Raw genomic sequence first — 21,135 nt, forward strand, 5'->3', positions numbered from 1 at the left:
TGTTGTTTTTATTTTGTTGTTCTTATAGGTGCCCTGCCTGATTGGCCGGATTGGGGGGCAGTACAGGAAGCTGATTGGTCCATCCTACACTTCCTGGAGTTTTAAAAGTACGGTTCCCAACAGCTAGCGAGGCTCTTTCTGGCAGCAGCACCTGTTTGCTGTTCTTGGTTTCCAAACCTTATTTAGCATTTTTGAATTGTTAGGTTTTGTGCCGTAGTTTTGTTTATAAATTCTATATTTTGTAAATAGTATTAAATCTGTAGGGGTGAACTGCCATTTTCTTTTGATTGTTTTCTCTTGTTTTCACATTAGGGAGTTAGGGTTAGCGACTGTCTTTTGGTTTGTTTATTTCTATCAGGCTAGCTAGCACTTTCTGTGGGAAATGGCTTATTTTGTTTATTATGTTGGCCTTGATTCGCCCTGAGTTGTAGTGTCATGTTTCGTTTGACACTTTCTTTCGTTTAAAATAAATAGCATTCTGTTGGAACATCTCGATCCTGGATTTTGGTTTGGGGATCCTAATTTATCTTTGTATGTTGCACCCTGACCCCCTAGACAGGGGCGTAACAGACCAGTACAGTATTTACTTTGTACTTTGCCACATTTATCTTCTTCTTAGCAAGTGTCATGCATTCTGCTTCTCCAGCGTTTTTAAGAGCTGTTGATGATGTCAAATGCAGCTTACGGCCACACCGCTCTCTAAGCGCCCGATCTCGTCCGATCTCGGCAGCCAAATAGAGCCGGGCCTGGTTAGTACTTGGTAGGAAGACCGCCTGGGAATACCAGGTGCTGTAAGCTTTTTTGCTTGGGTTTACGGGCAGCACAAGCTGGTGTTACTGCCTATTTATTCATAGAAATTGTTCTATATTTTCATCAAATTTTGTTCTTTCATTGCTGTTTTGCTACTTTATTGGTTTGTCAACCATCGTGCTTCATTACTAGTAGACCATGTTACGGTCCTGGCCATATGTGTTGGTTTTATTTTGTTGTTCTTATAGGTGCCCTGTCTGATTGGCCGGATTGGGGGGCAGTACAGGAAGCTGATTGGTCCATCCTACACTTCCTGGAGTTTTAAAAGTACGGTTCCCAACAGCTAGCGAGGCTCTTTCTGGCAGCAGCACCTGTTTGCTGTTCTTGGTTTCCAAACCTTATTTAGCATTTTTGAATTGTTAGGTTTTATGCCGTGGTTTTGTTTATAAATTGTATATTTTGTAAATAGTATTAAATCTGTAGGGGTGAACTGCCATTTTCTTTGGACTGTTTTCACATTAGGGAGTTAGGGTTAGCGACTGTCTTTTGGTTTGTTTATTTCTATCAGGCTAGCTAGCACTTTCTGTGGGAAATGGCTTATTTTGTTTATTATGTTGGCCTTGGTTCGCCCTGAGTTGTAGTGTCATGTTTTGTTTGACACTTTCTTTCGTTTAAAATAAATATCATTCTGTTGGAACATCTCGATCCTGGATTTTGGTTTGGGGATCGGAGAGGGAACATGCTAATTTATCTTTGTATGTTTCAGCCTGACCCCCTCGACAGGGGCGTAACAGACCAGTACAGTCATAGTACTTTGTACTTTGCCACATTTATCTTCTTCTTAGCAAGTGTCATGCATTCTGCTTCTCTAGCGTTCTTAAGAGCTGTTGATGATGTCAAATGCAGTTTACGGCCACACCGCTCTCTAAGCGCCCGATCTCGTCCGATCTCGGCAGCCAAATAGGGCCGGGCCTGGTTAGTACTTGGTAGGAAGACCGCCTGGGAATACCAGGTGCTGTAAGCTTTTTTGCTTGGGTTTACGGGCAGCACAAGCTGGTGTTACTGCCTATTTATTCATAGAAATTGTTCTATATTTTCATCAAATTTTGTTCTTTCATTGCTGTTTTGCTACTTTATTGGTTTGTCAACCATCGTGCTTCATTACTAATAGACCATGTTACGGTCCTGGCCATATGTGTTGTTTTTATTTTCTTGTTCTTATAGGTGCCCTGCCTGATTGGCCGGATTTGGGGGAAGTACAGGAAGCTGATTGGTCCATCCTACACTTCCTGGAGTTTTAAAAGTACGGTTCCCAACAGCTAGCGAGGCTCTTTCTGGCAGCAGCACCTGTTTGCTGTTCTTGCTTTCCAAACCTTATTTAGCATTTTTGAATTGTTAGGTTTTGTGCCGTGGTTTTGTTTATAAATTGTATATTTTGTAAATAGTATTAAATCTGTAGGGGTGGACTGCCATTTTCTTTTGATTGTTTTCTCTTGTTTTCACATTAGGGAGTTAGGGTTAGCGACTGTCTTTTGGTTTGTTTATTTCTATCAGGCTAGCTAGCACTTTCTGTGGGAAATGGATTATTTTGTTTATTATGTTGGCCTTGGTTCGCCCTGAGTTGTAGTGTCATGTTTTGTTTGACACTTTCTTTCGTTTAAAATAAATAGCATTCTGTTGGAACATCTCGATCCTGGATTTTGGTTTGGGGATCCTAATTTATCTTTGTATGTTGCACCCTGACCCCCTAGACAGGGGCGTAACAGACCAGTACAGTATTTACTTTGTACTTTGCCACATTTATCTTCTTCTTAGCAAGTGTCATGCATTCTGCTTCTCCAGCGTTTTTAAGAGCTGTTGATGATGTCAAATGCAGCTTACGGCCACACCGCTCTCTAAGCGCCCGATCTCGTCCGATCTCGGCAGCCAAATAGAGCCGGGCCTGGTTAGTACTTGGTAGGAAGACCGCCTGGGAATACCAGGTGCTGTAAGCTTTTTTGCTTGGGTTTACGGGCAGCACAAGCTGGTGTTACTGCCTATTTATTCATAGAAATTGTTCTATATTTTCATCAAATTTTGTTCTTTCATTGCTGTTTTGCTACTTTATTGGTTTGTCAACCATCGTGCTTCATTACTAGTAGACCATGTTACGGTCCTGGCCATATGTGTTGGTTTTATTTTGTTGTTCTTATAGGTGCCCTGCCTGATTGGCCGGATTGGGGGGCAGTACAGGAAGCTGATTGGTCCATCCTACACTTCCTGGAGTTTTAAAAGTACGGTTCCCAACAGCTAGCGAGGCTCTTTCTGGCAGCAGCACCTGTTTGCTGTTCTTGGTTTCCAAACCTTATTTAGCATTTTTGAATTGTTAGGTTTTATGCCGTGGTTTTGTTTATAAATTGTATATTTTGTAAATAGTAATAAATCTGTAGGGGTGAACTGCCATTTTCTTTGGACTGTTTTCACATTAGGGAGTTAGGGTTAGCGACTGTCTTTTGGTTTGTTTATTTCTATCAGGCTAGCTAGCACTTTCTGTGGGAAATGGCTTATTTTGTTTATTATGTTGGCCTTGGTTCGCCCTGAGTTGTAGTGTCATGTTTTGTTTGACACTTTCTTTCGTTTAAAATAAATATCATTCTGTTGGAACATCTCGATCCTGGATTTTGGTTTGGGGATCGGAGAGGGAACATGCTAATTTATCTTTGTATGTTTCAGCCTGACCCCCTCGACAGGGGCGTAACAGACCAGTACAGTCATAGTACTTTGTACTTTGCCACATTTATCTTCTTCTTAGCAAGTGTCATGCATTCTGCTTCTCCAGCGTTTTTAAGAGCTGTTGATGATGTCAAATGCAGCTTACGGCCACACTGCTCTCTAAGCGCCCGATCCCGTCCGATCTCGGCAGCCAAATAGAGCCGGGCCTGGTTAGTACTTGGTAGGAAGACCACGTGGGAATACCAGGTGCTGTAAGCTTTTTTGCTTGGGTTTACGGGCAGCACAAGCTGGTGTTACTGCCTATTTATTCATAGAAATTGTTCTATATTTTCGTCAAATTTTGTTCTTTCATTACTGTTTTGCTACTTTATTGGTTTGTCAACCATCGTGCTTCATTACTAGTAGACCATGTTACGGTCCTGGCCATATGTGTTGTTTTTATTTTCTTGTTCTTATAGGTGCCCTGCCTGATTGGCCGGATTGGGGGGCAGTACAGGAAGCTGATTGGTCCATCCTACACTTCCTGGAGTTTTAAAAGTACGGTTCCCAACAGCTAGCGAGGCTCTTTCTGGCATCAGCACCTGTTTGCTGTTCTTGGTTTCCAAACCTTATTTAGCATTTTTGAATTGTTAGGTTTTGTGCCGTGGTTTTGTTTATAAATTGTATATTTTGTAAATAGTATTAAATCTGTAGGGGTGAACTGCCATTTTCTTTGGACTGTTTTCACATTAGGGAGTTAGGGTTAGCGACTGTCTTTTGGTTTGTTTATTTCTATCAGGCTAGCTAGCACTTTCTGTGGGAAATGGCTTATTTTGTTTATTATGTTGGCCTTGGTTCGCCCTGAGTTGTAGTGTCATGTTTTGTTTGACACTTTCTTTCGTTTAAAATAAATATCATTCTGTTGGAACATCTCGATCCTGGATTTTGGTTTGGGGATCCTAATTTATCTTTGTATGTTGTACCCTGACCCCCTAGACAGGGGCGTAACAGACCAGTACAGTTATAGTACTTTGTACTTTGCCACATTTATCTTCTTCTTAGCAAGTGTCATGCATTCTGCTTTTCCAGCGTTTTTAAGAGCTGTTGATGATATCAAATGCAGCTTACGGCCACACCGCTCTCTAAGCGCCCGATCTCGTCCGATCTCGGCAGCCAAATAGAGCCGGGCCTGGTTAGTACTTGGTAGGAAGACCGCCTGGGAATACCAGGTGCTGTAAGCTTTTTTGCTTGGGTTTACGGGCAGCACAAGCTGGTGTTACTGCCTATTTATTCATAGAAATTGTTCTATATTTTCATCAAATTTTGTTCTTTCATTTCTGTTTTGCTACTTTATTGGTTTGTCAACCATCGTGCTTCATTACTAGTAGACCATGTTACGGTCCTGGCCATATGTGTTGTTTTTATTTTGTTGTTCTTATAGGTGCCCTGCCTGATTGGCCGGATTGGGGGGCAGTACAGGAAGCTGATTGGAAAATCCTACACTTCCTGGGATTTTAAAAGTACGGTTCCCAACAGCTAGCGAGGCTCTTTCTGGCAGCAGCACCTGTTTGCTGTTCTTGGTTTCCAAACCTTATTTAGCATTTTTGAATTGTTAGGTTTTGTTCCGTGGTTTTATTTATAAATTGTATATTTTGTAAATAGTATTAAATCTGTAGGGGTGAACTGCCATTTTCTTTGGATTGTTTTCACATTAGGGAGTTAGGGTTAGCGACTGTCTTTTGGTTTGTTTATTTCTATCAGGCTAGCTAGCACTTTCTGTGGGAAATGGCTTATTTTGTTTATTATGTTGGCCTTGGTTCGCCCTGAGTTGTAGTGTCATGTTTTGTTTGACACTTTCTTTCGTTTAAGATAAATATCATTCTTTTGGAACATCTCGATCCTGGATTTTGGTTTGGGGATCGGAGAGGGAACATGCTAATTTATCTTTGTATGTTGCACCCTGACCCCCTAGACAGGGGCGTAACAGACCAGTACAGTTATACTACTTTGTACTTTGCCACATTTATCTTCTTCTTAGCAAGTGTCATGCATTCTGCTTCTCCAGCGTTTTTAAGAGCTGTTGATGATGTCAAATGCAGCTTACGGCCACACCGCTCTCTAAGCGCCCGATCACGTCCGATCTCGGCAGCCAAATAGGGCCGGGCCTGGTTAGTACTTGGTAGGAAGACCGCCTGGGAATACCAGGTGCTGTAAGCTTTTTTGCTTGGGTTTACGGGCAGCACAAGCTGGTTTACTACCTATTTATTCATAGAAATTGTTCTATGTTTTCATCAAATTTTGTTCTTTCATTGCTGTTTTGCTACTTTATTGGTTTGTCAACCATCGTGCTTCATTACTAGTAGACCATGTTACGGTCCTGGCCATATGTGTTGTTTTTATTTTGTTGTTCTTAAAGGTGCCCTGCCTGATTGGCCGGATTGGGGGGCAGTACAGGAAGCTGATTGGTCCATCCTACACTTCCTGGAGTTTTTAAAGTACGGTTCCCAACAGCTAGCGAGGCTCTTTCTGGCAGCAGCACCTGTTTGCTGTTCTTGGTTTCCAAACCTTATTTAGCATTTTTGAATTGTTAGGTTTTGTGCCGTGGTTTTGTTTATAAATTCTATATTTTCTAAATAGTATTAAATCTGTAGGGGTGAACTGCCATTTTCTTTTGATTGTTTTCTCTTGTTTTCACATTAGGGAGTTAGGGTTAGCGACTGTCTTTTGGTTTGTTTATTTCTATCAGGCTAGCTAGCACTTTCTGTGGGAAATGGCTTATTTTGTTTATTATGTTGGCCTTGGTTCGCCCTGAGTTGTAGTGTCATGTTTCGTTTGACACTTTCTTTCGTTTAAAATAAATAGCATTCTGTTGGAACATCTCGATCCTGGATTTTGGTTTGGGGATCCTAATTTATCTTTGTATGTTGCACCCTGACCCCCTAGACAGGGGCGTAACAGACCAGTACAGTATTTACTTTGTACTTTGCCACATTTATCTTCTTCTTAGCAAGTGTCATGCATTCTGCTTCTCCAGCGTTTTTAAGAGCTGTTGATGATGTCAAATGCAGCTTACGGCCACACCGCTCTCTAAGCGCCCGATCTCGTCCGATCTCGGCAGCCAAATAGAGCCGGGCCTGGTTAGTACTTGGTAGGAAGACCGCCTGGGAATACCAGGTGCTGTAAGCTTTTTTGCTTGGGTTTACGGGCAGCACAAGCTGGTGTTACTGCCTATTTATTCATAGAAATTGTTCTATATTTTCATCAAATTTTGTTCTTTCATTGCTGTTTTGCTACTTTATTGGTTTGTCAACCATCGTGCTTCATTACTAGTAGACCATGTTACGGTCCTGGCCATATGTGTTGGTTTTATTTTGTTGTTCTTATAGGTGCCCTGCCTGATTGGCCGGATTGGGGGGCAGTACAGGAAGCTGATTGGTCCATCCTACACTTCCTGGAGTTTTAAAAGTACGGTTCCCAACAGCTAGCGAGGCTCTTTCTGGCATCAGCACCTGTTTGCTGTTCTTGGTTTCCAAACCTTATTTAGCATTTTTGAATTGTTAGGTTTTATGCCGTGGTTTTGTTTATAAATTGTATATTTTGTAAATAGTATTAAATCTGTAGGGGTGAACTGCCATTTTCTTTGGACTGTTTTCACATTAGGGAGTTAGGGTTAGCGACTGTCTTTTGGTTTGTTTATTTCTATCAGGCTAGCTAGCACTTTCTGTGGGAAATGGCTTATTTTGTTTATTATGTTGGCCTTGGTTCGCCCTGAGTTGTAGTGTCATGTTTTGTTTGACACTTTCTTTCGTTTAAAATAAATATCATTCTGTTGGAACATCTCGATCCTGGATTTTGGTTTGGGGATCGGAGAGGGAACATGCTAATTTATCTTTGTATGTTGCACCCTGACCCCCTAGACAGGGGCGTAACAGACCAGTACAGTTATAGTACTTTGTACTTTGCCACATTTATCTTCTTCTTAGCAAGTGTCATGCATTCTGCTTCTCCAGCGTTTTTAAGAGCTGTTGATGATGTCAAATGCAGCTTACGGCCACACTGCTCTCTAAGCGCCCGATCCCGTCCGATCTCGGCAGCCAAATAGAGCCGGGCCTGGTTAGTACTTGGTAGGAAGACCACGTGGGAATACCAGGTGCTGTAAGCTTTTTTGCTTGGGTTTACGGGCAGCACAAGCTGGTGTTACTGCCTATTTATTCATAGAAATTGTTCTATATTTTCGTCAAATTTTTTTCTTTCATTACTGTTTTGCTACTTTATTGGTTTGTCAACCATCGTGCTTCATTACTAGTAGACCATGTTACGGTCCTGGCCATATGTGTTGTTTTTATTTTCTTGTTCTTATAGGTGCCCTGCCTGATTGGCCGGATTGGGGGGCAGTACAGGAAGCTGATTGGTCCATCCTACACTTCCTGGAGTTTTAAAAGTACGGTTCCCAACAGCTAGCGAGGCTCTTTCTGGCATCAGCACCTGTTTGCTGTTCTTGGTTTCCAAACCTTATTTAGCATTTTTGAATTGTTAGGTTTTGTGCCGTGGTTTTGTTTATAAATTGTATATTTTGTAAATAGTATTAAATCTGTAGGGGTGAACTGCCATTTTCTTTGGACTGTTTTCACATTAGGGAGTTAGGGTTAGCGACTGTCTTTTGGTTTGTTTATTTCTATCAGGCTAGCTAGCACTTTCTGTGGGAAATGGCTTATTTTGTTTATTATGTTGGCCTTGGTTCGCCCTGAGTTGTAGTGTCATGTTTCGTTTGACACTTTCTTTCGTTTAAAATAAATAGCATTCTGTTGGAACATCTCGATCCTGGATTTTGGTTTGGGGATCCTAATTTATCTTTGTATGTTGCACCCTGACCCCCTAGACAGGGGCGTAACAGACCAGTACAGTATTTACTTTGTACTTTGCCACATTTATCTTCTTCTTAGCAAGTGTCATGCATTCTGCTTCTCCAGCGTTTTTAAGAGCTGTTGATGATGTCAAATGCAGCTTACGGCCACACCGCTCTCTAAGCGCCCGATCTCGTCCGATCTCGGCAGCCAAATAGAGCCGGGCCTGGTTAGTACTTGGTAGGAAGACCGCCTGGGAATACCAGGTGCTGTAAGCTTTTTTGCTTGGGTTTACGGGCAGCACAAGCTGGTGTTACTGCCTATTTATTCATAGAAATTGTTCTATATTTTCATCAAATTTTGTTCTTTCATTGCTGTTTTGCTACTTTATTGGTTTGTCATCCATCGTGCTTCATTACTAGTAGACCATGTTACGGTCCTGGCCATATGTGTTGGTTTTATTTTGTTGTTCTTATAGGTGCCCTGCCTGATTGGCCGGATTGGGGGGCAGTACAGGAAGCTGATTGGTCCATCCTACACTTCCTGGAGTTTTAAAAGTACGGTTCCCAACAGCTAGCGAGGCTCTTTCTGGCAGCAGCACCTGTTTGCTGTTCTTGGTTTCCAAACCTTATTTAGCATTTTTGAATTGTTAGGTTTTATGCCGTGGCTTTGTTTATAAATTGTATATTTTGTAAATAGTATTAAATCTGTAGGGGTGAACTGCCATTTTCTTTGGACTGTTTTCACATTAGGGAGTTAGGGTTAGCGACTGTCTTTTGGTTTGTTTATTTCTATCAGGCTAGCTAGCACTTTCTGTGGGAAATGGCTTATTTTGTTTATTATGTTGGCCTTGGTTCGCCCTGAGTTGTAGTGTCATGTTTTGTTTGACACTTTCTTTCGTTTAAAATAAATATCATTCTGTTGGAACATCTCGATCCTGGATTTTGGTTTGGGGATCGGAGAGGGAACATGCTAATTTATCTTTGTATGTTGCACCCTGACCCCCTAGACAGGGGCGTAACAGACCAGTACAGTTATAGTACTTTGTACTTTGCCACATTTATCTTCTTCTTAGCAAGTGTCATGCATTCTGCTTCTCCAGCGTTTTTAAGAGCTGTTGATGATGTCAAATGCAGCTTACGGCCACACTGCTCTCTAAGCGCCCGATCCCGTCCGATCTCGGCAGCCAAATAGGGCCGGGCCTTGTTTGTACTTGGTAGGAAGAACGCCTGGGAATACCACGTGCTGTAAGCTTCTTTGCTTGGGTTTACGGGCAGCACAAGCTGGTGTTACTGCCTATTTATTCATAGAAATTGTTCTATATTTTCATCAAATTTTGTTCTTTCATTGCTGTTTTGCTACTTTATTGGTTTGCCAACCATCGTGCTTCATTACTAGTAGACCATGTTACGGTCCTGGCCATATGTGTTGTTTTTATTTTCTTGTTCTTATAGGTGCCCTGCCTGATTGGCCGGATTGGGGGGCAGTACAGGAAGCTGATTGGTCCATCCTACACTTCCTGGAGTTTTAAAAGTACGGTTCCCAACAGCTAGCGAGGCTCTTTCTGGCATCAGCACCTGTTTGCTGTTCTTGGTTTCCAAACCTTATTTAGCATTTTTGAATTGTTAGGTTTTGTGCCGTGGTTTTGTTTATAAATTGTATATTTTGTAAATAGTATTAAATCTGTAGGGGTGAACTGCCATTTTCTTTGGACTGTTTACACATTAGGGAGTTAGGGTTAGCGACTGTCTTTTGGTTTGTTTATTTCTATCAGGCTAGCTAGCACTTTCTGTGGGAAATGGCTTATTTTGTTTATTATGTTGGCCTTGGTTCGCCCTGAGTTGTAGTGTCATGTTTTGTTTGACACTTTCTTTCGTTTAAAATAAATATCATTCTGTTGGAACATCTCAATCCTGGATTTTGGTTTGGGGATCGGAGAGGGAACATGCTAATTTATCTTTGTATGTTTCAGCCTGACCCCCTAGACAGGGGCGTAACAGACCAGTACAGTCATAGTACTTTGTACTTTGCCACATTTATCTTCTTCTTAGCAAGTGTCATGCATTCTGCTTCTCTAGCGTTCTTAAGAGCTGTTGATGATGTCAAGTGCAGTTTACGGCCACACCGCTCTCTAAGCGCCCGATCTCGTCCGATCTCGGCAGCCAAATAGGGCCGGGCCTGGTTAGTACTTGGTAGGAAGACCGCCTGGGAATACCAGGTGCTGTAAGCTTTTTTGCTTGGGTTTACGGGCAGCACAAGCTGGTGTTACTGCCTATTTATTCATAGAAATTGTTCTATATTTTCATCAAATTTTGTTCTTTCATTGCTGTTTTGCTACTTTATTGGTTTGTCAACCATCGTGCTTCATTACTAGTAGACCATGTTACGGTCCTGGCCATATGTGTTGTTTTTATTTTCTTGTTCTTATAGGTGCCCTGCCTGATTGGCCGGATTTTGGGGAAGTACAGGAAGCTGATTGGTCCATCCTACACTTCCTGGAGTTTTAAAAGTACGGTTCCCAACAGCTAGCGAGGCTCTTTCTGGCAGCAGCACCTGTTTGCTGTTCTTGCTTTCCAAACCTTATTTAGCATTTTTGAATTGTTAGGTTTTGTGCCGTGGTTTTGTTTATAAATTGTATATTTTGTAAATAGTATTAAATCTGTAGGGGTGGACTGCCATTTTCTTTTGATTGTTTTCTCTTGTTTTCACATTAGGGAGTTAGGGTTAGCGACTGTCTTTTGGTTTGTTTATTTCTATCAGGCTAGCTAGCACTTTCTGTGGGAAATGGCTTATTTTGTTTATTATGTTGGCCTTGGTTCGCCCTGAGTTGTAGTGTCATGTTTTGTTTGACACTTTCTTTCGTTTAAAATAAATATCATTCTGTTGGAACATCTCGATCCTGGATTTTGGTTTGGGGATCGGAGAGGGAACATGCTAATTTATCTTTGTATGTTGCACCCTGACCCCCTAGACAGGGGCGTAACAGACCAGTACAGTTATAGTACTTTGTACTTTGCCACATTTATCTTCTTCTTAGCAAGTGTCATGCATTCTGCTTTTCCAGCGTTTTTAAGAGCTGTTGATGATATCAAATGCAGCTTACGGCCACACCGCTCTCTAAGCGCCCGATCTCGTCCGATCTCGGCAGCCAAATAGAGCCGGGCCTGGTTAGTACTTGGTAGGAAGACCGCCTGGGAATACCAGGTGCTGTAAGCTTTTTTGCTTGGGTTTACGGGCAGCACAAGCTGGTGTTACTGCCTATTTATTCATAGAAATTGTTCTATATTTTCATCAAATTTTGTTCTTTCATTTCTGTTTTGCTACTTTATTGGTTTGTCAACCATCGTGCTTCATTACTAGTAGACCATGTTACGGTCCTGGCCATATGTGTTGTTTTTATTTTGTTGTTCTTATAGGTGCCCTGCCTGATTGGCCGGATTGGGGGGCAGTACAGGAAGCTGATTGGAAAATCCTACACTTCCTGGGATTTTAAAAGTACGGTTCCCAACAGCTAGCGAGGCTCTTTCTGGCAGCAGCACCTGTTTGCTGTTCTTGGTTTCCAAACCTTATTTAGCATTTTTGAATTGTTAGGTTTTGTTCCGTGGTTTTATTTATAAATTGTATATTTTGTAAATAGTATTAAATCTGTAGGGGTGAACTGCCATTTTCTTTGGATTGTTTTCACAGTAGGGAGTTAGGGTTAGCGACTGTTATTTGGTTTGTTTATTTCTATCAGGCTAGCTAGCACTTTCTGTGGGAAATGGCTTATTTTGTTTATTATGTTGGCCTTGGTTCGCCCTGAGTTGTAGTGTCATGTTTTGTTTGACACTTTCTTTCGTTTAAGATAAATATCATTCTTTTGGAACATCTCGATCCTGGATTTTGGTTTGGGGATCGGAGAGGGAACATGCTAATTTATCTTTGTATGTTGCACCCTGACCCCCTAGACAGGGGCGTAACAGACCAGTACAGTTATACTACTTTGTACTTTGCCACATTTATCTTCTTCTTAGCAAGTGTCATGCATTCTGCTTCTCCAGCGTTTTTAAGAGCTGTTGATGATGTCAAATGCAGCTTACGGCCACACCGCTCTCTAAGCGCCCGATCTCGTCCGATCTCGTCAGCCAAATAGGGCAGGGCCTGGTCAGTACTTGGTAGGAAGACCGCCTGGGAATACCAGGTGCTGTAAGCTTTTTTGCTTGGGTTTACGGGCAGCACAAGCTGGTGTTACTGCCTATTTATTCATAGAAATTGTTCTATATTTTCATCAAATTTTGTTCTTTCATTGCTATTTTGCTACTTTATTGGTTTGTCAACCATCGTGCTTCATTACTAGTAGACCATGTTACGGTCCTGGCCATATGTGTTGTTTTTATTTTGTTGTTCTTAAAGGTGCCCTGCCTGATTGGCCGGATTGGGGGGCAGTACAGGAAGCTGATTGGTCCATCCTACACTTCCTGGAGTTTTTAAAGTACGGTTCCCAACAGCTAGCGAGGCTCTTTCTGGCAGCAGCACCTGTTTGCTGTTCTTGGTTTCCAAACCTTATTTAGCATTTTTGAATTGTTAGGTTTTGTGCCGTGGTTTTGTTTATAAATTCTATATTTTCTAAATAGTATTAAATCTGTAGGGGTGAACTGCCATTTTCTTTGGACTGTTTTCACATTAGGGAGTTAGGGTTAGCGACTGTCTTTTGGTTTGTTTATTTCTATCAGGCTAGCTAGCACTTTCTGTGGGAAATGGCTTATTTTGTTTATTATGTTGGCCTTGGTTCGCCCTGAGTTGTAGTGTCATGTTTTGTTTGACACTTTCTTTCGTTTAAAATAAATATCATTCTGTTGGAACATCTCGATCCTGGATTTTGGTTTGGGGATCGGAGAGGGAACATGCTAATTTATCTTTGTATGTTGCACCCTGACCCCCTAGACAGGGGCGTAACAGACCAGTACAGTTATAGTACTTTGTACTTTGCCACATTTATCTTCTTCTTAGCAAGTGTCATGCATTCTGCTTCTCCAGCGGTTTTAAGAGCTGTTGATGATGTCAAATGCAGCTTACGGCCACACTGCTCTCTAAGCGCCCGATCCCGTCCGATCTCGGCAGCCAAATAGGGCCGGGCCTTGTTTGTACTTGGTAGGAAGAACGCCTGGGAATACCACGTGCTGTAAGCTTCTTTGCTTGGGTTTACGGGCAGCACAAGCTGGTGTTACTGCCTATTTATTCATAGAAATTGTTCTATATTTTCATCAAATTTTGTTCTTTCATTGCTGTTTTGCTACTTTATTGGTTTGCCAACCATCGTGCTTCATTACTAGTAGACCATGTTACGGTCCTGGCCATATGTGTTGTTTTTATTTTCTTGTTCTTATAGGTGCCCTGCCTGATTGGCCGGATTGGGGGGCAGTACAGGAAGCTGATTGGTCCATCCTACACTTCCTGGAGTTTTAAAAGTACGGTTCCCAACAGCTAGCGAGGCTCTTTCTGGCATCAGCACCTGTTTGCTGTTCTTGGTTTCCAAACCTTATTTAGCATTTTTGAATTGTTAGGTTTTGTGCCGTGGTTTTGTTTATAAATTGTATATTTTGTAAATAGTATTAAATCTGTAGGGGTGAACTGCCATTTTCTTTGGACTGTTTTCACATTAGGGAGTTAGGGTTAGCGACTGTCTTTTGGTTTGTTTATTTCTATCAGGCTAGCTAGCACTTTCTGTGGGAAATGGCTTATTTTGTTTATTATGTTGGCCTTGGTTCGCCCTGAGTTGTAGTGTCATGTTTTGTTTGACACTTTCTTTCGTTTAAAATAAATATCATTCTGTTGGAACATCTCAATCCTGGATTTTGGTTTGGGGATCGGAGAGGGAACATGCTAATTTATCTTTGTATGTTTCAGCCTGACCCCCTAGACAGGGGCGTAACAGACCAGTACAGTCATAGTACTTTGTACTTTGCCACATTTATCTTCTTCTTAGCAAGTGTCATGCATTCTGCTTCTCTAGCGTTCTTAAGAGCTGTTGATGATGTCAAGTGCAGTTTACGGCCACACCGCTCTCTAAGCGCCCGATCTCGTCCGATCTCGGCAGCCAAATAGGGCCGGGCCTGGTTAGTACTTGGTAGGAAGACCGCCTGGGAATACCAGGTGCTGTAAGCTTTTTTGCTTGGGTTTACGGGCAGCACAAGCTGGTGTTACTGCCTATTTATTCATAGAAATTGTTCTATATTTTCATCAAATTTTGTTCTTTCATTGCTGTTTTGCTACTTTATTGGTTTGTCAACCATCGTGCTTCATTACTAATAGACCATGTTACCGTCCTGGCCATATGTGTTGTTTTTATTTTCTTGTTCTTATAGGTGCCCTGCCTGATTGGCCGGATTTTGGGGAAGTACAGGAAGCTGATTGGTCCATCCTACACTTCCTGGAGTTTTAAAAGTACGGTTCCCAACAGCTAGCGAGGCTCTTTCTGGCAGCAGCACCTGTTTGCTGTTCTTGCTTTCCAAACCTTATTTAGCATTTTTGAATTGTTAGGTTTTGTGCCGTGGTTTTGTTTATAAATTGTATATTTTGTAAATAGTATTAAATCTGTAGGGGTGGACTGCCATTTTCTTTTGATTGTTTTCTCTTGTTTTCACATTAGGGAGTTAGGGTTAGCGACTGTCTTTTGGTTTGTTTATTTCTATCAGGCTAGCTAGCACTTTCTGTGGGAAATGGCTTATTTTGTTTATTATGTTGGCCTTGGTTCGCCCTGAGTTGTAGTGTCATGTTTTGTTTGACACTTTCTTTCGTTTAAAATAAATATCATTCTGTTGGAACATCTCGATCCTGGATTTTGGTTTGGGGATCGGAGAGGGAACATGCTAATTTATCTTTGTATGTTGCACCCTGACCCCCTAGACAGGGGCGTAACAGACCAGTACAGTTATAGTACTTTGTACTTTGCCACATTTATCTTCTTCTTAGCAAGTGTCATGCATTCTGCTTCTCCAGCGTTTTTAAGAGCTGTTGATGATGTCAAATGCAGTTTACGGCCACACCGCTCTCTAAGCGCCCGATCTCGTCCGATTTCGGCAGCCAAATAGGGCCGGGCCTGGTTAGTACTTGGTAGGAAGACCGCCTGGGAATACCAGGTGCTGTAAGCTTTTTTGCTTGGGTTTACGGGCAGCACAAGCTGGTGTTACTGCCTATTTATTCATAGAAATTGTTCTATATTTTCATCAAATTTTGTTCTTTCATTGCTGTTTTGCTACTTTATTGGTTTGTCAACCATCGTGCTTCATTACTAATACACCATGTTACGGTCCTGGCCCTATGTGTTGTTTTTATTTTCTTGTTCTTATAGGTGCCCTGCCTGATTGGCCGGATTTGGGGGAAGTACAGGAAGCTGATTGGTCCATCCTACACTTCCTGGAGTTTTAAAAGTACGTTTCCCAACAGCTAGCGAGGCTCTTTCTGGCAGCAGCACCTGTTTGCTGTTCTTGCTTTCCAAACCTTATTTAGCATTTTTGAATTGTTAGGTTTTGTGCCGTGGTTTTGTTTATAAATTGTATATTTTGTAAATAGTATTAAATCTGTAGGGGTGGACTGCCATTTTCTTTTGATTGTTTTCTCTTGTTTTCACATTAGGGAGTTAGGGTTAGCGACTGTCTTTTGGTTTGTTTATTTCTATCAGGCTAGCTAGCACTTTCTGTGGGAAATGGCTTATTTTGTTTATTATGTTGGCCTTGGTTCGCCCTGAGTTGTAGTGTCATGTTTTGTTTGACACTTTCTTTCGTTTAAAATAAATATCATTCTGTTGGAACATCTCGATCCTGGATTTTGGTTTGGGGATCGGAGAGGGAACATGCTAATTTATCTTTGTATGTTTCAGCCTGACCCCCTCGACAGGGGCGTAACAGACCAGTACAGTCATAGTACTTTGTACTTTGCCACATTTATCTTCTTCTTAGCAAGTGTCATGCATTCTGCTTCTCCAGCGTTTTTAAGAGCTGTTGATGATGTCAAATGCAGCTTACGGCCACACTGCTCTCTAAGCGCCCGATCCCGTCCGATCTCGGCAGCCAAATAGGGCCGGGCCTTGTTAGTACTTGGTAGGAAGAACGCCTGGGAATACCACGTGCTGTAAGCTTCTTTGCTTGGGTTTACGGGCAGCACAAGCTGGTGTTACTGCCTATTTATTCATAGAAATTGTTCTATATTTTCATCAAATTTTGTTCTTTCATTGCTGTTTTGCTACTTTATTGGTTTGCCAACCATCGTGCTTCATTACTAGTAGACCATGTTACGGTCCTGGCCATATGTGTTGTTTTTATTTTCTTGTTCTTATAGGTGCCCTGCCTGATTGGCCGGATTGGGGGGCAGTACAGGAAGCTGATTGGTCCATCCTACACTTCCTGGAGTTTTAAAAGTACGGTTCCCAACAGCTAGCGAGGCTCTTTCTGGCATCAGCACCTGTTTGCTGTTCTTGGTTTCCAAACCTTATTTAGCATTTTTGAATTGTTAGGTTTTGTGCCGTGGTTTTGTTTATAAATTGTATATTTTGTAAATAGTATTAAATCTGTAGGGGTGAACTGCCATTTTCTTTGGACTGTTTTCACATTAGGGAGTTAGGGTTAGCGACTGTCTTTTGGTTTGTTTATTTCTATCAGGCTAGCTAGCACTTTCTGTGGGAAATGGCTTATTTTGTTTATTATGTTGGCCTTGGTTCGCCCTGAGTTGTAGTGTCATGTTTTGTTTGACACTTTCTTTCGTTTAAAATAAATATCATTCTGTTGGAACATCTCGATCCTGGATTTTGGTTTGGGGATCGGAGAGGGAACATGCTAATTTATCTTTGTATGTTTCAGCCTGACCCCCTAGACAGGGGCGTAACAGACCAGTACAGTCATAGTACTTTGTACTTTGCCACATTTATCTTCTTCTTAGCAAGTGTCATGCATTCTGCTTCTCCAGCGTTTTTAAGAGCTGTTGATGATGTCAAATGCAGCTTACGGCCACACTGCTCTCTAAGCGCCCGATCCCGTCCGATCTCGGCAGCCAAGTAGGGCCGGGCCTTGTTAGTACTTGGTAGGAAGACCGCCTGGGAATACCACGTGCTGTAAGCTTCTTTGCTTGGGTTTACGGGCAGCACAAGCTGGTGTTACTGCCTATTTATTCATAGAAATTGTTCTATATTTTCATCAAATTTTGTTCTTTCATTGCTGTTTTGCTACTTTATTGGTTTGCCAACCATCGTGCTTCATTACTAGTAGACCATGTTACGGTCCTGGCCATATGTGTTGTTTTTATTTTCTTGTTCTTATAGGTGCCCTGCCTGATTGGCCGGATTGGGGGGCAGTACAGGAAGCTGATTGGTCCATCCTACACTTCCTGGAGTTTTAAAAGTACGGTTCCCAACAGCTAGCGAGGCTCTTTCTGGCATCAGCACCTGTTTGCTGTTCTTGGTTTCCAAACCTTATTTAGCATTTTTGAATTGTTAGGTTTTGTGCCGTGGTTTTGTTTATAAATTGTATATTTTGTAAATAGTATTAAATCTGTAGGGGTGAACTGCCATTTTCTTTGGACTGTTTTCACATTAGGGAGTTAGGGTTAGCGACTGTCTTTTGGTTTGTTTATTTCTATCAGGCTAGCTAGCACTTTCTGTGGGAAATGGCTTATTTTGTTTATTATGTTGGCCTTGGTTCGCCCTGAGTTGTAGTGTCATGTTTTGTTTGACACTTTCTTTCGTTTAAAATAAATATCATTCTGTTGGAACATCTCGATCCTGGATTTTGGTTTGGGGATCGGAGAGGGAACATGCTAATTTATCTTTGTATGTTTCAGCCTGACCCCCTCGACAGGGGCGTAACAGACCAGTACAGTCATAGTACTTTGTACTTTGCCACATTTATCTTCTTCTTAGCAAGTGTCATGCATTCTGGTTCTCTAGCGTTCTTAAGAGCTGTTGATGATGTCAAGTGCAGTTTACGGCCACACCGCTCTCTAAGCGCCCGATCTCGTCCGATCTCGGCAGCCAAATAGGGCCGGGCCTTGTTAGTACTTGGTAGGAAGAACGCCTGGGAATACCACGTGCTGTAAGCTTCTTTGCTTGGGTTTACGGGCAGCACAAGCTGGTGTTACTGCCTATTTATTCATAGAAATTGTTCTATATTTTCATCAAATTTTGTTCTTTCATTGCTGTTTTGCTACTTTATTGGTTTGCCAACCATCGTGCTTCATTACTAGTAGACCATGTTACGGTCCTGGCCATATGTGTTGTTTTTATTTTCTTGTTCTTATAGGTGCCCTGCCTGATTGGCCGGATTGGGGGGCAGTACAGGAAGCTGATTGGTCCATCCTACACTTCCTGGAGTTTTAAAAGTACGGTTCCCAACAGCTAGCGAGGCTCTTTCTGGCATCAGCACCTGTTTGCTGTTCTTGGTTTCCAAACCTTATTTAGCATTTTTGAATTGTTAGGTTTTGTGCCGTGGTTTTGTTTATAAATTGTATATTTTGTAAATAGTATTAAATCTGTAGGGGTGAACTGCCATTTTCTTTGGACTGTTTTCACATTAGGGAGTTAGGGTTAGCGACTGTCTTTTGGTTTGTTTATTTCTATCAGGCTAGCTAGCACTTTCTGTGGGAAATGGCTTATTTTGTTTATTATGTTGGCCTTGGTTCGCCCTGAGTTGTAGTGTCATGTTTTGTTTGACACTTTCTTTCGTTTAAAATAAATATCATTCTGTTGGAACATCTCAATCCTGGATTTTGGTTTGGGGATCGGAGAGGGAACATGCTAATTTATCTTTGTATGTTTCAGCCTGACCCCCTAGACAGGGGCGTAACAGACCAGTACAGTCATAGTACTTTGTACTTTGCCACATTTATCTTCTTCTTAGCAAGTGTCATGCATTCTGCTTCTCTAGCGTTCTTAAGAGCTGTTGATGATGTCAAGTGCAGTTTACGGCCACACCGCTCTCTAAGCGCCCGATCTCGTCCGATCTCGGCAGCCAAATAGGGCCGGGCCTGGTTAGTACTTGGTAGGAAGACCGCCTGGGAATACCAGGTGCTGTAAGCTTTTTGGCTTGGGTTTACGGGCAGCACAAGCTGGTGTTACTGCCTATTTATTCATAGAAATTGTTCTATATTTTCATCAAATTTTGTTCTTTCATTGCTGTTTTGCTACTTTATTGGTTTGTCAACCATCGTGCTTCATTACTAGTAGACCATGTTATGGTCCTGGCCATATGTGTTGTTTTTATTTTCTTGTTCTTATAGGTGCCCTGCCTGATTGGCCGGATTGGGGGGAAGTACAGGAAGCTGATTGGTCCATCCTACACTTCCTGGAGTTTTAAAAGTACGGTTCCCAACAGCTAGCGAGGCTCTTTCTGGCAGCAGCACCTGTTTGCTGTTCTTGCTTTCCAAACCTTATTTAGCATTTTTGAATTGTTAGGTTTTGTGCCGTGGTTTTGTTTATAAATTGTATATTTTGTAAATAGTATTAAATCTGTAGGGGTGGACTGCCATTTTCTTTTGATTGTTTTCTCTTGTTTTCACATTAGGGAGTTAGGGTTAGCGACTGTCTTTTGGTTTGTTTATTTCTATCAAGCTAGCTAGCACTTTCTGTGGGAAATGGCTTATTTTGTTTATTATGTTGGCCTTGGTTCGCCCTGAGTTGTAGTGTCATGTTTTGTTTGACACTTTCTTTCGTTTAAAATAAATATCATTCTGTTGGAACATCTCGATCCTGGATTTTGGTTTGGGGATCGGAGAGGGAACATGCTAATTTATCTTTGTATGTTTCAGCCTGACCCCCTAGACAGGGGCGTAACAGACCAGTACAGTCATAGTACTTTGTACTTTGCCACATTTATCTTCTTCTTAGCAAGTGTCATGCATTCTGCTTCTCTAGCATTTTTAAGAGCTGTTGATGATGTCAAATGCAGTTTACGGCCACACCGCTCTCTAAGCGCCCGATCTCGTCCGATCTCGACAGCCAAATAGGGCCGGGCCTGGTTAGTACTTGGTAGGAAGAACGCCTGGGAATACCACGTGCTGTAAGCTTCTTTGCTTGGGTTTACGGGCAGCACAAGCTGGTGTTACTGCCTATTTATTCATAGAAATTGTTCTATATTTTCATCAAATTTTGTTCTTTCATTGCTGTTTTGCTACTTTATTGGTTTGCCAACCATCGTGCTTCATTACTAGTAGACCATGTTACGGTCCTGGCCATATGTGTTGTTTTTATTTTCTTGTTCTTATAGGTGCCCTGCCTGATTGGCCGGATTGGGGGGCAGTACAGGAAGCTGATTGGTCCATCCTACACTTCCTGGAGTTTTAAAAGTACGGTTCCCAACAGCTAGCGAGGCTCTTTCTGGCATCAGCACCTGTTTGCTGTTCTTGGTTTCCAAACCTTATTTAGCATTTTTGAATTGTTAGGTTTTGTGCCGTGGTTTTGTTTATAAATTGTATATTTTGTAAATAGTATTAAATCTGTAGGGGTGAACTGCCATTTTCTTTGGACTGTTTTCACATTAGGGAGTTAGGGTTAGCGACTGTCTTTTGGTTTGTTTATTTCTATCAGGCTAGCTAGCACTTTCTGTGGGAAATGGCTTATTTTGTTTATTATGTTGGCCTTGGTTCGCCCTGAGTTGTAGTGTCATGTTTTGTTTGACACTTTCTTTCGTTTAAAATAAATATCATTCTGTTGGAACATCTCAATCCTGGATTTTGGTTTGGGGATCGGAGAGGGAACATGCTAATTTATCTTTGTATGTTTCAGCCTGACCCCCTAGACAGGGGCGTAACAGACCAGTACAGTCATAGTACTTTGTACTTTGCCACATTTATCTTCTTCTTAGCAAGTGTCATGCATTCTGCTTCT

General features: G+C 41.8%; 21 pseudogenes; all 21 read left to right on the forward strand.

The window, feature by feature from the left end:
- Positions 1-679: 679 nt before the first annotated feature.
- LOC137119204 (5S ribosomal RNA) lies at positions 680-798 on the forward strand (annotated as a pseudogene).
- Positions 799-1,655: 857 nt separating this feature from the next.
- LOC137119243 (5S ribosomal RNA) lies at positions 1,656-1,774 on the forward strand (annotated as a pseudogene).
- An 851-nt stretch (positions 1,775-2,625) lies between these two features.
- On the forward strand, positions 2,626-2,744 carry LOC137119216 (5S ribosomal RNA; annotated as a pseudogene).
- Positions 2,745-3,601: 857 nt separating this feature from the next.
- LOC137119233 (5S ribosomal RNA) lies at positions 3,602-3,720 on the forward strand (annotated as a pseudogene).
- An 843-nt stretch (positions 3,721-4,563) lies between these two features.
- LOC137119224 (5S ribosomal RNA) lies at positions 4,564-4,682 on the forward strand (annotated as a pseudogene).
- An 857-nt stretch (positions 4,683-5,539) lies between these two features.
- LOC137119238 (5S ribosomal RNA) lies at positions 5,540-5,658 on the forward strand (annotated as a pseudogene).
- Positions 5,659-6,508: 850 nt separating this feature from the next.
- LOC137119225 (5S ribosomal RNA) lies at positions 6,509-6,627 on the forward strand (annotated as a pseudogene).
- Positions 6,628-7,484: 857 nt separating this feature from the next.
- Positions 7,485-7,603, forward strand: LOC137119234 (5S ribosomal RNA; annotated as a pseudogene).
- An 841-nt stretch (positions 7,604-8,444) lies between these two features.
- On the forward strand, positions 8,445-8,563 carry LOC137119226 (5S ribosomal RNA; annotated as a pseudogene).
- Positions 8,564-9,420: 857 nt separating this feature from the next.
- Positions 9,421-9,539, forward strand: LOC137119221 (5S ribosomal RNA; annotated as a pseudogene).
- An 857-nt stretch (positions 9,540-10,396) lies between these two features.
- LOC137119244 (5S ribosomal RNA) lies at positions 10,397-10,515 on the forward strand (annotated as a pseudogene).
- An 867-nt stretch (positions 10,516-11,382) lies between these two features.
- LOC137119227 (5S ribosomal RNA) lies at positions 11,383-11,501 on the forward strand (annotated as a pseudogene).
- An 857-nt stretch (positions 11,502-12,358) lies between these two features.
- On the forward strand, positions 12,359-12,477 carry LOC137119269 (5S ribosomal RNA; annotated as a pseudogene).
- An 857-nt stretch (positions 12,478-13,334) lies between these two features.
- Positions 13,335-13,453, forward strand: LOC137119222 (5S ribosomal RNA; annotated as a pseudogene).
- Positions 13,454-14,310: 857 nt separating this feature from the next.
- Positions 14,311-14,429, forward strand: LOC137119245 (5S ribosomal RNA; annotated as a pseudogene).
- Positions 14,430-15,296: 867 nt separating this feature from the next.
- Positions 15,297-15,415, forward strand: LOC137119264 (5S ribosomal RNA; annotated as a pseudogene).
- Positions 15,416-16,282: 867 nt separating this feature from the next.
- On the forward strand, positions 16,283-16,401 carry LOC137119211 (5S ribosomal RNA; annotated as a pseudogene).
- Positions 16,402-17,258: 857 nt separating this feature from the next.
- Positions 17,259-17,377, forward strand: LOC137119185 (5S ribosomal RNA; annotated as a pseudogene).
- An 857-nt stretch (positions 17,378-18,234) lies between these two features.
- Positions 18,235-18,353, forward strand: LOC137119220 (5S ribosomal RNA; annotated as a pseudogene).
- An 857-nt stretch (positions 18,354-19,210) lies between these two features.
- Positions 19,211-19,329, forward strand: LOC137119246 (5S ribosomal RNA; annotated as a pseudogene).
- An 867-nt stretch (positions 19,330-20,196) lies between these two features.
- Positions 20,197-20,315, forward strand: LOC137119203 (5S ribosomal RNA; annotated as a pseudogene).
- The last annotated feature ends 820 nt before the right edge of the window (positions 20,316-21,135 follow it).

The sequence above is a fragment of the Channa argus genome, unplaced genomic scaffold (genome assembly GCF_033026475.1).
Source record: "Channa argus isolate prfri unplaced genomic scaffold, Channa argus male v1.0 Contig052, whole genome shotgun sequence".
NCBI classification, from domain to species: Eukaryota; Metazoa; Chordata; class Actinopteri; order Anabantiformes; family Channidae; genus Channa; species Channa argus.